The 14,796-nt window shown below is 41.0% G+C and overlaps 1 protein-coding gene across 5 annotated transcripts in view; it reads right to left on the reverse strand.

The window, feature by feature from the left end:
• Positions 1-14,045, reverse strand: part of LOC110509697 (erbin) — a 128,768-nt gene extending 114,723 nt beyond the window's left edge. For 3 of the 5 annotated variants that reach the window (XM_036967587.1, XM_036967589.1, XM_036967586.1), the window contains exon 1: positions 13,382-14,045. The gene's annotated coding sequence lies outside the window, so the exon portion shown is untranslated. The remainder of the gene's footprint in view (positions 1-13,381) is intronic. The other 2 variants (XM_036967588.1, XM_036967590.1) reach the window with 2 other exon arrangements.
• Positions 14,046-14,796: the final 751 nt, after the last annotated feature.

A 14,796-nucleotide genomic window follows, 5' to 3' on the forward strand; every position in this document is an offset into this window, starting at 1 on the left:
CTTTTCGCACCAAAGTACGTTCATCTCTAGGAGACGGAACGCATCTCCTTCCTGAGCGGTATGATGGCTGCGTGGTCCCATGGTGTTTATACTTGCGTACTATTGTTTGTACAGATGAACACGGTACCTTCAGGCGTTTGGAAATTGCTCTTTTGATTTTCCCATGATGTCAAGAAAAGAGGCACTGAGTTTGAAGTTAGGTATTGAAATACATCCACAGGTACACCTCCAATTGACTCGAATTATGTAAATTAGCCTATCAGAAGCTTCTAAAGCCATAACATCATTTTCTGGAATTTTCCAAGCTGTTTAAAAAAAAGGCAGAGTCAACTTAGTGTATGTAAACTTCTGACGCACTGGAATTGTGATACAGTGAATTATAAGTGAAATAATCTGTCTCTAAACAATTGTTGGAAAAATGACTTGTGTCATACACAAAGTAGATGTCCTAACCGACTTGACAAAATTATTTGTGGACTGGTTGAAAAATGAGTTTTAATGACTCCAAGCTAAGTGTATGTAAACTTTGACTTCAACTGTATGTGAGAATGCTATTCATTGATTACAGCTCAGCATTCAACACCATAGTGCCCTCAAAGCTCATCACTAAGCTAACATCTTCCTTTGCAACTGGATCCTGGACTTCCTGACGGACCACCCCCAGGTGGTAAGGGTAGGTAATAACACATCTGCCACACTGATCTTCAACACGGGGGCCCCTCTCCTCCTGTACTCCCCGTTCACCGATGACTGCATGGCCAAGCATGACTCCAACACCATCTTTAAGTCTGCTGACGACACAGGTGGCAGGCCTGATCACCTACAACGACGCGACAGCCTATAGGGAGGAGGTCATAGACCTGGCCATGTGGTGCCAGGACAACAACCTCTCCCTCAAAGTGATCAAGACAAAAGGAGATGATTGTGGACTACAGGAAAAGGAGGACCGAGCACGCCCCCAGTCTCATCGACGGGGCTGTAAGGGAGCAAGTTGAGAGCTTCAAGTTCCTTGGTGTCCATATCACCAAACTATCATGGTCCAAAACACACCAAGACAGTCGTGAAGAGGGCATGACAATGCCTATTCCCCCTCAGGAGACTGAAAAAATTTGGCATGGGTCCTCAGATCGTCAAAAAGTTCTACAGCTGGCCTCCCGGGTGGCGCACTGCATTGCAGTGCTAGCGATGTGCCACCAGACTCTGGGTTCGAACCCAGGCTCTGTCACAGCCAGCTGCGACTGGGAGGTCCATGGGGCGACGCACAATTGGCCTAGCATCATCCGGGTTAGGGAGGGTTTGGCCGGTAGGGATATCCTTGTCTCATCGTGCACTAGTGACTCCTGTGGCGGGCCAGGTCGCCAGGTGCACAATGTTTCCTCCGACACATTGGTGCGGCTGGATTCCGGATTGGATGCGCGCTGTGTTAAGAAGCAGTGCGGCTTGGTTGGGTTGTGTTTCGGAGGACCTTCGTCTCTCCCGAGCCCGTACAGGAGTTGTAGCGATGAGACAAGATAGTAACTACTAACAATTGGATACCACGAAATTGGGGAGAAAAGGGGGTAAAATTAAAAAAATAAGAAGTTCTACCATTGGGAGCATCCTGACTGGTTGCATCACTGCCTGGTATGGGAACTGCTCAGCCTCCGACTGCAAGGCACTGCAGAGGGTAAATTAGGGTAGTGCGTACAGCCTAGTACATCACAGGGGCCAAGCTTCCTGCCATCCAGGACCCGTATGCCAGGCGGTGTCAGAGGAAGGCCCTAAAAATTGCCAAGGACTCCAGCCACCCTAGCCATAGACTGTCTCTATGCTATCACACGGCAAGCGGTAAGAGCGCCAATTCTAGGTCCAAAAGACTCATGAACAGCTAATCAAATGGCTACGTTATTCTTCTTAATTTTTATTTTTTAATAGGCATTTTCTTAATAAAACTGGGTTGTTGTGGCTGGCTATAGGGCTTGTCAGTAAGCATTTCACTAAGTTTTATTCAGCGCATGTGACAAATCAAAATTGGATTTGATTGTTACCTATAAATCAGGATTGCCATTGCATTTTTCTCAAGCAGATCCTTACCCCCTAGCAACAGATGGGTTGTGTGTGTGTAGCCCACAACCCCTCTCCCCACAATCAACTACAAGTTCAGATGCTCAATGGTTGTTACATACCAGAGCCCAACTCAAGGAAGGACTTGATTTACAAATGCATATAGTTACAGCTGTTTGAGAAAGCACGCAGGATTGAGCAGAAATGGGGAGATTTGATTTACCAATGTCAAGTCCTAGGTGATGAGATCAGATACCACCCCTTCCCCTGAAAAACACACAAACAGGCCCCCATTGTAACCATTTTCCCAAGCCTCTCAGATCTTTATTTTGTGCCACCAGGGTCACAATAATATGCCCCTTCTCTGATTGTCTGAATGTGACCACCTCCCCATGGGTTACTGCAGCCAGTGTTGCCAGCACTGCCACAACCGGAATCCCCACCAGCTAGGTACAAGGTTGTCATTAGCAGCTTTGAGAATGTCCTTGTATATTATGCTCTCCCATCAGAGGGATCTGGCTTGGTAGAACCAACCCTGCCAGGCAGGCTCAGAATCTTGAGGGGGCTGTGCTGCTCAGTAGGCCTCTGTCCACATTCCTCTTTATGTTTTGGCTGCATATAGCCAATTTACAGGAAGTTCATAAAACAGATAAGGACTTCTCTTTAGTGTATGGGTCGCTCAGGTGGGTGTCTAGGGTATAGGGTTGGGGACCGTTCCATCATGATAGGACAACAAATAAATAAAATTAGATGTATCATTTATATAGAAATGTATATCCCTCAGGTGCACAAAATTGTGTTGCCTGTTTTTGTAATATTTCAAATCAATACATTTCTCAAACCTTATGATTTGTTTAGTTATCCAGATTGAATGTTACGATTATATGAAGTACTAATATATAGTCTAACTTACAAATATTGAATATTACGATTTTATCTTGAGGAAATCTGCACCGCTGTGTTCAGTCCGCCATCTTTTTTCGAGAGCCAAGTCTGCCTACAGTCTACCCTAGTACTTTGTGATAATATGCAGACCATAACTCAAAATATGTTGATTGACACCAAAACTTTATTAATTTACTTATATTGTTCCCTCTTTCACATCTCTCCCAAAGATGATCTATTGCCAGCAGCGTCTGAAAAGCATTTTCCTCACGTCCTCTCTTTCCACCTCCGTCAGAGGGGAGGGACCTCTGGCTTCCTCATCCAATGGATTTTGAGAATGAGGAGGCTGCAAGGAGTATGCAATTGAGATTCTCCCTGTTGGTATGCATGTGAGAGAGAGAGAATAGAACTCCGATGGGCCACACTCTTGCCTCGTTAATGATGTCATTACTGGTTACAGCGCACACTATAATAAAATAAGGTACTTCTATACAAAGGTTGTTGATCAGTACATTAAAATAAGTCCCAAATGGAAGAGAAATACATTTTCATAGGGATACAGATGACATCAGCTAAAACCACCTCAATAACTCAATGCATGCACACTCCTATTGAATATGCATTCACCTGTATTGTGAATAGGCCTAGGCTACATCTTGATTTACCCAGTTAATCAATAGAGATACCATTATGTTACATTGTATAATTGATTCATTAGGCTAATGCATACATCAAAGTCAAAAGTCTGGTATCGTGACAACACTAGTCTCATGTGAGTGAATTTATGTAACAATGAGTTGAAATCCACTTAATTGTTGTGTGGCACATTATTTTCTTCTGTTGTGTTTCATAGGCCTATAGCCAGCCACGAAGTCGCGCTCACAGGCCATTTACTGTTCTTTGATTGATGACAGAACAGCTCGTGTTTACAAAAAGGTGTCAATCTCCTTCAACCAAATGATCTTGTTTGTATTTTCCTAGGATATGAATCCCATGTCAAGACTTTCCAGTGACTCGTCGGTGTAGCCCAGTGATGGATAGTTTTTGAACTAACGTCTCCTTCTGAACAGATCTGTGATGAACTGAACCAAATTGCATTGAGAGAGCCATTGATTTGGCTCCCTAATAATTTATGAAAACAGATGAAGATGTTGAATCTGGAGGCCTCCCAAGTGGCACAGCGGTCTAAGGCACTGCAGTGCTTGAGGCGTCACTACAGATCCGGGTTCGATCCCAGGCTGTGTTGCAGCCAGTAAACGGGACACGCACAATTGGCCCAGCATCATCCGGGTTAGGGGAGGGTTTGTACGGTGTGTTTCCTCTGACACATTGGTGCAGCTGGTTTTCGGTTTAAGTGAGCAGTGTGTCAAGAAGCAGTGCGGCTTGGCAGGGTCGTGTTTCGGAGGACGTATGGCTCTCGACCTTCGCCTCTCCCGAGTCCGTACGGGAGTTGCAGTGATGGGATAAGACTAACTACCAGATGGATTTCACGAAACTGGGAAGGTATGTGAACCCCTAGGCTAATGACTTCTCCAAAAGCTAATTGGAGTCAGCTAACCAGACGTGGAATCAATGAGACGAGATTCGAGATGTTGGTTAGAGCTGCCCTGCCCCGTAAAAAAAAAAAACTCACACATTTTGAGTATGCCATTCACAAAAGGCATTGACTGATGTGAACCATGCCTCGAACAAGAGATCTCAGAAGACCTAAGATTAAGAATTGTTGACTTGCATAAAGCTGGCAAGGGTTACAAAAGTATCTCTAAAAGCCTTGATGTTCATCAGTCCACAGTAAGACAAATTGTCTATAAATTGAGAAAGTCCAGCACTATTGCTACTCTCCCTAGGAGTGGCCGTTGTGCAAAGATGACTGCAAGAGCACAGCACAAGAAGGCTCAATGAGGTTAAAAATAATCCTAGTATCAGCTAAAGACTTACAGAAATCTCTGGAACATGCTAACTTCTCTGTTGACGAGTCTACAATACGTAAAAACTAGAAGAAGCCACTACTGTCCCCCCCCCCCAAAAAAAAGACATTGCTGCCTGTCTGAAGTTCGCAAAAGAGCACCTGGATGTTCCACAGCGCTAATGGCAAAATATTCTGTGGACAGACGAACTGTAAAGTATGGTGGAGGAAGCATCATGGTTTGGGCTGCTTTGCTGCCTCAGGGCCTGGACAGCTTGCCATCAGACAGAAAAAAAATATTCCCATGTTTATCAAGACATTTTGAAAGAGAATGTAAGGCTGTCTGTCTGCAAATTGAAGCTCAACTGAAGTTGGGTGATGTAACAGGATGACCCAAAACGCAGAAGTAAATCAACAACAAAATGGCTGTAACATAAGAGTCTTGACCTCAACCCGATTGAGATGCTGTGGCATGACCTCGAGAGTGGTTCACACCATACATTCCAAGAATATTGCTGAAACGAAAGTTTTGTAAAGAGGAATGGTTCAAAATTCCTTCTGACCATTGTGCAGGTCTGATTCGCAACTACAGAAAACATTTGGTTGAGGTTATTGCTGCAAACAGAGGGTCAACCAGTTATTAAATCCAAGGGTTCACATACAATGAAGAGATATAATTGTGTGTGTTTAATTAGATCAAGCAGACTATCTATTGTTGTGACTTAATTGAAGATCTGATCAAATGATGACCAATTTATGCAGAAATCCAAGTAATTCCAAAGGGTTCACATACTTTTTCTTGCCACTGTATATTGATAGGCCTACTGATTTGATTAAAATTGTCGACAACAGAGTAGTCAATTGCTGCTTTCTGTGTAGCAAAGCACATGTTTAACACCTGCTGAATTTTTCAATCATTCATGGGCGTCTGACTTTGTATAAAAATGGGGGCGCACAATCTGGCAAGGGTCTAGGGGTCTTCCCCCTGAAAATGGTTGAAAGAGTAGACTAGATTTAGTTGTCACAAATTCAAAGGGTAGACGAGTAATCTAGTTGGAAAAACTAGTCTAATCTATCGCCTTCCCTCAAAGTCCCACCCACAGTGATTGATCAACAAGTCTGACTCTGAAACCCTACCAACTCTGTGACTCACAAACATCCTGCCCCATTTTTTTTCAAAAGTAACAATTGTCCCAGAAATGTCACTTAACAGAATGCTAACAAGTACTAAGGCATTCTCATAGCGGATGCTAGGTAAATGCTAATGAGCGCATGTAAACATTTACTGTTAGGACAGAACACCCAGCTCATAAAGTTATGCAGGTATCTCAAAAACACACAGTTTGCAGCACACACTCAAAACAAACATTAAGCAGCAGGGATCTTAATCCAGAAGGGGATTGTATTTGCTGCTCTTAACAAGAAGCTTAAACTGGCATGCTAACAGAAACCAGATGGACAGAATTTATTTGGCACATCTTAGACAGCTAACTTAGTTATAATCTATATAGCTGACAAACAGTCGTGAATTTCATACAAGTGTAAACTGATCTCACTTAAGTTCTGCTGCAGGAGTGACTTACCTTTGCTCATTGTGCTTTTTTGTAAACAAACACGTGACTGGCTCAAATCGCTGTTTTGGGAACCCCGAAACCCTAGTATACCGCCCAAGCCCCATTTTTCTGAACATTTTATTGCAAAGTCATGTCTTTCTAGTCAATATCACAACACATTTTACCAATCAGTGAGGTAAAGTTGTCAAAATATTCAATAATTTAGCAGTGTATTTCAGATGGAATCACCAATATCGAGCTCGTTCTGCAACCCCCCCCCCCCCAGTGAATACACTAACACTCGGGAGAAAGGGTTCCGTACATCTTAATAGAAACATTCCATTGCACTTACACACTCACTCAGACCCGACGCATTGCTCTGTAGTAATGGATCTGGAGGATGCGTCTAAATATTTCCTTTCCAGGGGGAGAAAAAGATCAGGTCATTGCGAAGCAGAAGATGGCTCCATGGAAAATGCCATAAATCACTACGGTAAGGTTTGACTGGTGAGAGGGGCCTTAACTTCAATGCATCATTGTTGCCGTGTCAGCTTTTTGCCATGCTGAGGAAGCAATGAATCTAGAACTATTTGTTGAGAGAGAGCGAGTGCTAAAATAGAGATACAACAACCAATTATGTCCAGAGATAGAAACACTGAGCAAGGCAAAGGGAAAATACATGGGGTGTGTTTACAACAACATTGTCAGGGACATAACATCTTGTTCTGAGTGTCTAGCTTTGTATTGCTCCACCGATATCCTATTTTGTAAATGCCCTTTGATATTCTTCTGTGTTGTTTTGCAACTACTGAGTGACATGCATGGGTGGTTAGAGCAATACAGCCCAACACACGTTCTCGGTCATCAAGCAAGACAATATCAACATCTTCCTCAAATCAGAAATGTGGGAGTCTGCCAAAAATAGCCACAACGTCTTCCATTGGAGAATAGTGTGTTGGGTTTAGTGGAAAATCTTGGCGAATTCAAGTCAATTTCACATGAAATCTCTCTACATAATCCTCTTACACAGCTGGTTATTTGCACAGGCGAGCCAGTGGAACTGGCATGATCAAAGATGGGCTTACACCCATAGAAATAGAATGAATAGAGTGGGCGTCCCCATTCACGTCAATGATAGCATAATGGTTGGACTGGTGGCCATTGTGAGCAGAGCCATATAAATAGAGAGTTAGGCCAGGTTTTAGAACAGCCGACATGTTAGAACCCATATAAAACTTTATTCTTGAAATGTTGGCGATGTAACAATACGAGAGCGCCTATGACAGTTCCCTAAGAAATGACCCGCTGTAAACAAGCAAAACAGAGCAGCGAATTTAACATACATTTGTATTGATTAGCATTTGGGATAATGCATATCCAAGTCTTTACTGTGTTGTAGTGTCAACAAATTGCATATCTGGGTCTTTCTATAAATAAAAATGGGGCCAACGTGCTGACATTAAGATCAAAATGTCAAAATGGGTTGAAACAACAAAAAAATATATATTTTCCATGCAGTACCACATGTACTTAGAGGAATAAAATGTAATATATGCAAACTGACCCACAACTCCACCTATACACAGTGAATAGTCCTGAGCCTGAATATACAAAACATTAAGAACACTTTCCTAATATTGAGTTGCACAATCCATATCTACATTTTCTCAAGGCTTAAAAATCTTTATTTAACCTGTCTCTTCATCTTCACTAATTTAAGTGGATTTAACAAGTGATATTAATAAGGGATTCACCTGGTCAATCTGTCATGGCAAGAGCATGTGTTCATAAATACATCATCAAGTCAAATTCAAGGACATTTTCAAGCACTTATTTGTCATTTTCAGGGACCTCATGTTATACAATTGTATAATATATATAATTCTACATAAGGCCTAATATAGAACCCCTCCATCCCCACAAAAAGCATGAAAAAAAGCATAAAAAGAAAAAGTAGGCCATTACCACTAAGAATAATTCATGTTATAGACCTTGGCAATGCATTGATAATCAAATTATTATTACGTTCTAAAATATGTGACAATGATATGGACATTGGCTCCAGAAAGATTGCCATGCCTGCATCCAATGTGGCCAACGCAGGCACACATAATAAATCCATGAATAGCGGTAGCATTAATCTCACCATCACTGATTTCATAATGTGAAAGTGGCCAAAAACCAGGTTCCCTTTTTTAATGGAGGGATGTACGGAAAGCCAAGTTGAAGTCAACATGTGTTGTCGTCCTCATAACAACCACACGTGATTTAACCGCAACAGAGTAGCGCAACACCCTTCAATTAAAGCGGCGAGAAACAAACTAAAGCGGCCACATCTCTCACAAAAACTGTAAAAAAAAATATATTTTGTTTTAATCGTGGACCAGGAACTTCTAAATTGGCTACAATAATTACAAGGACTTTTCAAGCACCAAATTGAGGAAATGTCTGATTTTAAAGGTAGGCCCATTCCAGTAAACCACTTCAAGTCAGGTATTGTTTAAAATTGCAGGTCTAACATGGAAAACAAATGTCATGTTATTTCATTACCAGATCATGTTGTGAATAAGCCCACTAGGCTACGTAATTTGTAATCATTATATCCAGAATAATTCATAGGAATAGCGTTGAGTGTTGCTCTAGTCTATTTTACACAATTGCGCAGTGTCCAATCCGAAACACAAAAACATGAAATCATTACCTTGATATTTTCTCTGTTAAATCTAATGACAACCTGCTGTAAATCAAGCAGAAAACAGATTATCAACAATTGGCTAGGGATATTAGATCCAACGTGGATCCAGCCACAAACCGTCTTCACCGGCATAATGAATGAGACACCAATATATTCTGGACATTCCTCGCAAACACCTTTTTTCAGCACTTGGACTGTTGTTGCATCACATGCGCTATCACAACTGCTGTTCATCCCTTGACAGTCATTCGGAAAATTCCTACCTAGATCTGATGATGACGATGTGTGAAAATATCACAACGTAACTAATCAGCTGGACACCAGATACACATCCAACAAGTATTACGCAGAAGTATTGAAGAACCACTTAATTGTTAGTATCAATATAGGTTTTAAATATCAAGGTGACTCGTTCGTTTAGAAGCATTCGATTTTGCAATCCGATATATTATTTTGGACTTGTGTGCCCCATCCCCACAACATACTGCTGCTGTGTCATTTTGGGAACATGATGAGCATGAGGGGTAAGGGAAAATATATAGTATGCATGGAAACCATCCTAATTATCTAATGTAAATGTGCATTATGTAACACTTTCACCTACAATAGTAATTAGCCTAATGTAAGCCCTGCCTATGGCTTCAAAATCTAAGTGGAAAATGAAATAATCATAGAAACATTTCAATTGTAATAGGTAGGGCCCTAACGAGTTTATTTTCAGAGACAAAACGGGCTGAATCACTGAGTCAGCCAGGTGTCGGGAACATATCCTCTTTGTTCAACACCATCAGAACAAGACATCTTGTCTCGTGGAACATGAAAGCAGGAATAGTGATACAAATTAGAAATACAATTTAAATCGAGTTACATATCGGGATATTATTTGACGATACACCGTATCTTTTTGACAATATCGCAATATTATTTTTGAGCTAGTTGACTAACTGCACCAAAACTCAGTATTTTCCCTTCCTTTCTCCATATTTTTACATTTCGAGCCAATCCGTTGTCAGCACTTTAATTACCATGACTGATCAAAGCCATGAGAAAACAAGTTCACTCTTGTCCCTCGGGAGAAGACATATGGTGAGCAATATGTTTGGAATATCAAAATGCAAAAATCACATTCATGAATTGCAATACATACCATATCGGCACCTAAGTATCGTGATAATACTGTATCGTGAGGTCCCTTGCAATTCCCATCCCTAAGCAGGAAGTAAACAAAAAGGTGAACAAAAAAGTTGAGATGGGGGAAGAGTACTTCCATATTGAGTCAATGTGGAGGTATTGGTTCTATTTGAATAAAAATTAATGAGAGCAAGAACAGATTATTATTTTGTTTAGGCTACATGTGGCTTTGGCTATCATCTAGAGCAGTGGTCACCAATAGGTCGATCGCGATCTTCAAGACATTCTTAGTTGTTTACCAAACATTTCTGAAGAAAAGCCAATGATAAAGGCATTAAAGGCCTGCGCTGTTGGCAGTAGGTGCACTTGATTCAAAAGCCCTGCACATCGGGTAGGCAGTGTTCCCATTTTGAATCATTTCATTAGTCTGAAAAGAAGATGAGAGAAAAAAAAAAGTGAGAAAAAAAACAGCAGGCTGTGGCTAAATCGAATGGCCCACACAGTAGGCACAATCAGATAGCTTAAATCACTGTCAAATCACAGTGCCTACAGCTTCCACGACCCCGGCCACAGCAAAGTTTGATACCAGCCTACATGAGATTTCATAACTTTTAAAATCATGACCAGAGAGCGACTCAAAGAATACAGCAAAGAGCTGCTGTTTTTATGAGTGAGTTCACGTCTAAGTTTTTAATTCAGCACCGTCACTGTTTTTATTCAACACTATTACAAAACATGCCTCTCCCTACTTCCACTCGGGCTGCAATGAATGAGTAGTCAAGTGTATCGATAGCCCTGCGTTTTCATAAGGAAGACTGTGTCCCCTCTCTCTGGTCAGCCTCATCAGAAGGAAGGAGAGAGCAGTGACCATGAGAGGCGGACCATCCGCTGCTCTCTACGCTGAGACTTATTCCGTGTTCAAAACAACTGGGAACTAGGAAATATCTAACTTCAGTGCATTCAAGACAACTGGAAACTCCAAAAATAAAAAATAAAAGCGAACCGGTCATCCAATCCAAGTCGGAAACTCTGGCATCTTTCCAGAGCTCAGACTTTCTGACCTGAAAATCACTGACGTCATGATTTGACCTCTTTCACTTGACCTCAGTCATTTTCTATTAAAAAAAGGTATCTTTACTTTTACTAAAGAATGACAATTAGGTACTTTTTCCACCACTGCCAAAATACAAGTGGCCCACTTCCTTATAGCAAGGCTTGGTTGGTCAAATCTGATTATACAATCAAATCACCCTCATAAACTTTATCTTATTAAACCTTGCATTGGTAACCGGTATGAACATGCCAGGAAAGGAAATGCTACAGCCTACACTTTGCCTACAAGACTTCAACAAAATCATGGTCAGTCTCAAACCAAAAGCACAATAAATCTTACCAATGAGCCAAGTCAAAGAACAAATAATTCAACATGGGCCAAATTTGAATTGGCTGTTCTACAGGAATGCAATCTGAGAGGGAGCTGAGGACCATTGTGTGTAATATGCTCACTCACGTCTACTGCTGTACATTGCTATGAAATTCTAAACTACCTGTAAGAGGATGGTGCTGTTACCAAGAAGCTTAAACTTACAGGCTAACAGAAACCAGATGGACAGAATTTTTTTAGCACATCTTAGATAGCTAACGTAACAGTTATAATCTATATAGCTGACAAACAGTAGTGAATTTCATACAAGTGTAAATTGATCACCTCACTTAAGTTCTGCTGCAGGAGTGACTTACCTCACAAAGCTCCCATTTCGCTCCTTGTGCTTTTTTGTAAACAAACACGTGACTGGCTCAAATCGCTGTTTTGGGAAACCATCCCATGTCTTTTTCCAAATACCCTGGTATACCGCCCAAGCCCCATTTTTCAGCACTCGAGAGAAAGGGTTAAAAACAGACCCTGTTAATGAGAGGACTTGAGCAGTGTTACCTGAACTGTGCCTTGTCTTGCATTTTCCCGTTACCAGGATGACTCAGGATGTCAAATCAACAGGATCACCTTTGGACAGTTCTAATAACCTGAGGTGTTAGTTTGGCCTGGGTAAGTGTGTGTGTGCTGGTGCTGAGTAGTCAGCCTGATAATCCAGTGAAGATGAGCCTGCCTACTAAGAGCCTACAATCCCCTGAATCAACCTTATCTTGTTAGCTAGATTCATCACCTGCTAATTGCCTAAACTCACTAACAGTAAAAGCAACACAAAGCAGTCATTTTTTAAAAAGACAGGTTTTACTTGGCATAGACAAAGCATATGGTGACTCACAGATAAAGCTTGTAATGGCCTACTTATCCAGGGTAAATACAAAATCATAGATGTTTGCATTTTAAAAAGAAATTCACAGCTTCATGGTTTTATAAAATGTTCACCTCCCATTTTAAAATCCCAGAGTCATTGTAGGGTTCCGGTCTAGCTAGCTAATCATTCTAGAATGACATTGGATAGCTCCATTTTTAACACTAAGGTTACCATATCAGATAAATCCGTTGTGAGATTAGCCTCATTAAAATACATTATCAAAACCAGCAGATCGAAGTTAGCCTGGGATTCTAGCTAATCGTATTAGTAAAGGTGAAAGCTAATGAAAATGCCAAGATGTCGAGTACAGGTCAAGACATCTGTCCTAAAACACGAACTGAAGGTATTCGGCAAATGAAGTGATGAACAACATGCATTTAATCTCGTTATTTACAGTTCTTTGTCCTCTTATTTCCTTCCGCATTATACTGATTGTCAATAAAGAGGACTCGTGCCTTTATCTGTGTCACGCCTATGGAACGACTGCATTATCCAATACGTTAGACAGCATGAAACATTGTCAGATAGTAATTAATTGGGTTGTTGGTCGCCTACTAGCTAGTAGGGTTACCTAGTTAACACAGAAAGTACACGGTATATTTGACATTGCAGTTTAGGAAAACAAAACAATAGTAATTGTCATAGTGATATTCCAGTCTGTAAAACTAACAACCTAACAGCATATCGCTAACTAGCCAAAGCCATTCCATTAGTAATTGTGAGCTTGCCCACACTTTCGTAAGGAAATCCACCTGTGAAGAGTGCAAGTTAGCGAGAACACACACACGCCAACCGCTAGTTTGCTAGCTAGCTAACACGTTACAACAAAGTGGTTATGGTATAACAAGTGTCGTTAACTGACTTCACTTACCGTAAAATGATGTCGAATTAGTTATATAGTCCAGAAATTGCTGAAAAACCACGAAACTTTTAAACTGTATCAATTCGCTGGCCGACTACGTTTTCCCCTTCAAGGATCCACTCAAAAGTACACTTAGCGTTAGCTAGCTAGATAACTGGCTAGCTATCCAGTTAGCAAACGCATTCTTTCGCGAGAGACCAATCCCCTCGAAAGTTGTTTAGCATTCCGAGTTTGCGTCTCGCTGAAAAACAGTGTCCAGTGTGTCAGACAATAAACTAAAAGTAATGACTAAAATAAAACGGGGGACACAAGTATTCGATTTGATAAGATATTTGGGTTAAAAATATTTAAAAAGGAACATTAAAATGAATCCAAAATGTCCACAACAGCCAATGAAATTGCTACAGGCAACAACAACAAAATCCACCACCACGAAAGAAGAATCCTTTCCTCTGAAGAACGCTGCGCCGAAATGTTTTCAATCCTAATCTCCCGTTATTTTTGCCATTCAAAAAATTATACATACATCTTGTTTGTAGCAAGAACACGCTACAATTCACGACGAAACACAGAGTTGGCCACAGACTGTCAAGCCAACACCAGTGTATGCTGCTGTATCGTTGGCCCAGTCAGTAAATCCAGTGGGGGCAACGACAACCCTGCATCTGATGGACATGTTGATGTAACCAATGGAATAGGTGTATCAGTCGTTCGTAAATTATGTTCACCAATACGCTTTGTGGAGAGGTAGCTAGGACATATTTTACAGTATATTTTTCGCTGTTGTGATACTTACTGCTCACAATTACTTGGAAGGTTATTTTAGATGTTATTTTACAACAGAAAACAATGTACATTTGTTGTGTGAACAGGACTTGCATTAGGTCCATTGAGGGATATGCACATGACAAAGGGGTACAGTCACTCAAACAGAGTAAAGTGATGATAGTGATGGAATGTGTCACTGATGCATAATCATAATCGAGTTATTTTCCCTCCCTTCTTTGATGTAATAACCGCTGATACCATTTGAATAGATTAAAGTAATTATCCAATGATCCCCTGTGAAGATAGATTGGGAAATAAGCGTTGTTTTGACATGACATAAATAATTACTCCCAAATACAACAGAGAGACTGAAGAACATCAATGTAGCTACAAGTGCAAAAGCATATACTGCATTTGAACGAATATGAACTGCAATTGAACGAATATGTTTTAGACGTCATCTTGTGGGCAAATTCGATTTAAAATGGTGATTTTTCTACGATGTTCCAGCCTTTAGCCAAAGAGTGGTCTCCCAGACGAGGATTACATCTACCTCTGGACTGAAAAGCACGCCCAACTGAGAATCTCCATTGAAGTGCTTTTTAGTTAAGGCTTAATCTTGGTCCCAACCCTGGAAACTGACCGTAATGTACAAT

This window comes from Oncorhynchus mykiss, chromosome Y (genome assembly GCF_013265735.2).
Source record: "Oncorhynchus mykiss isolate Arlee chromosome Y, USDA_OmykA_1.1, whole genome shotgun sequence".
In the NCBI taxonomy this organism is placed as follows: Eukaryota; Metazoa; Chordata; class Actinopteri; order Salmoniformes; family Salmonidae; genus Oncorhynchus; species Oncorhynchus mykiss.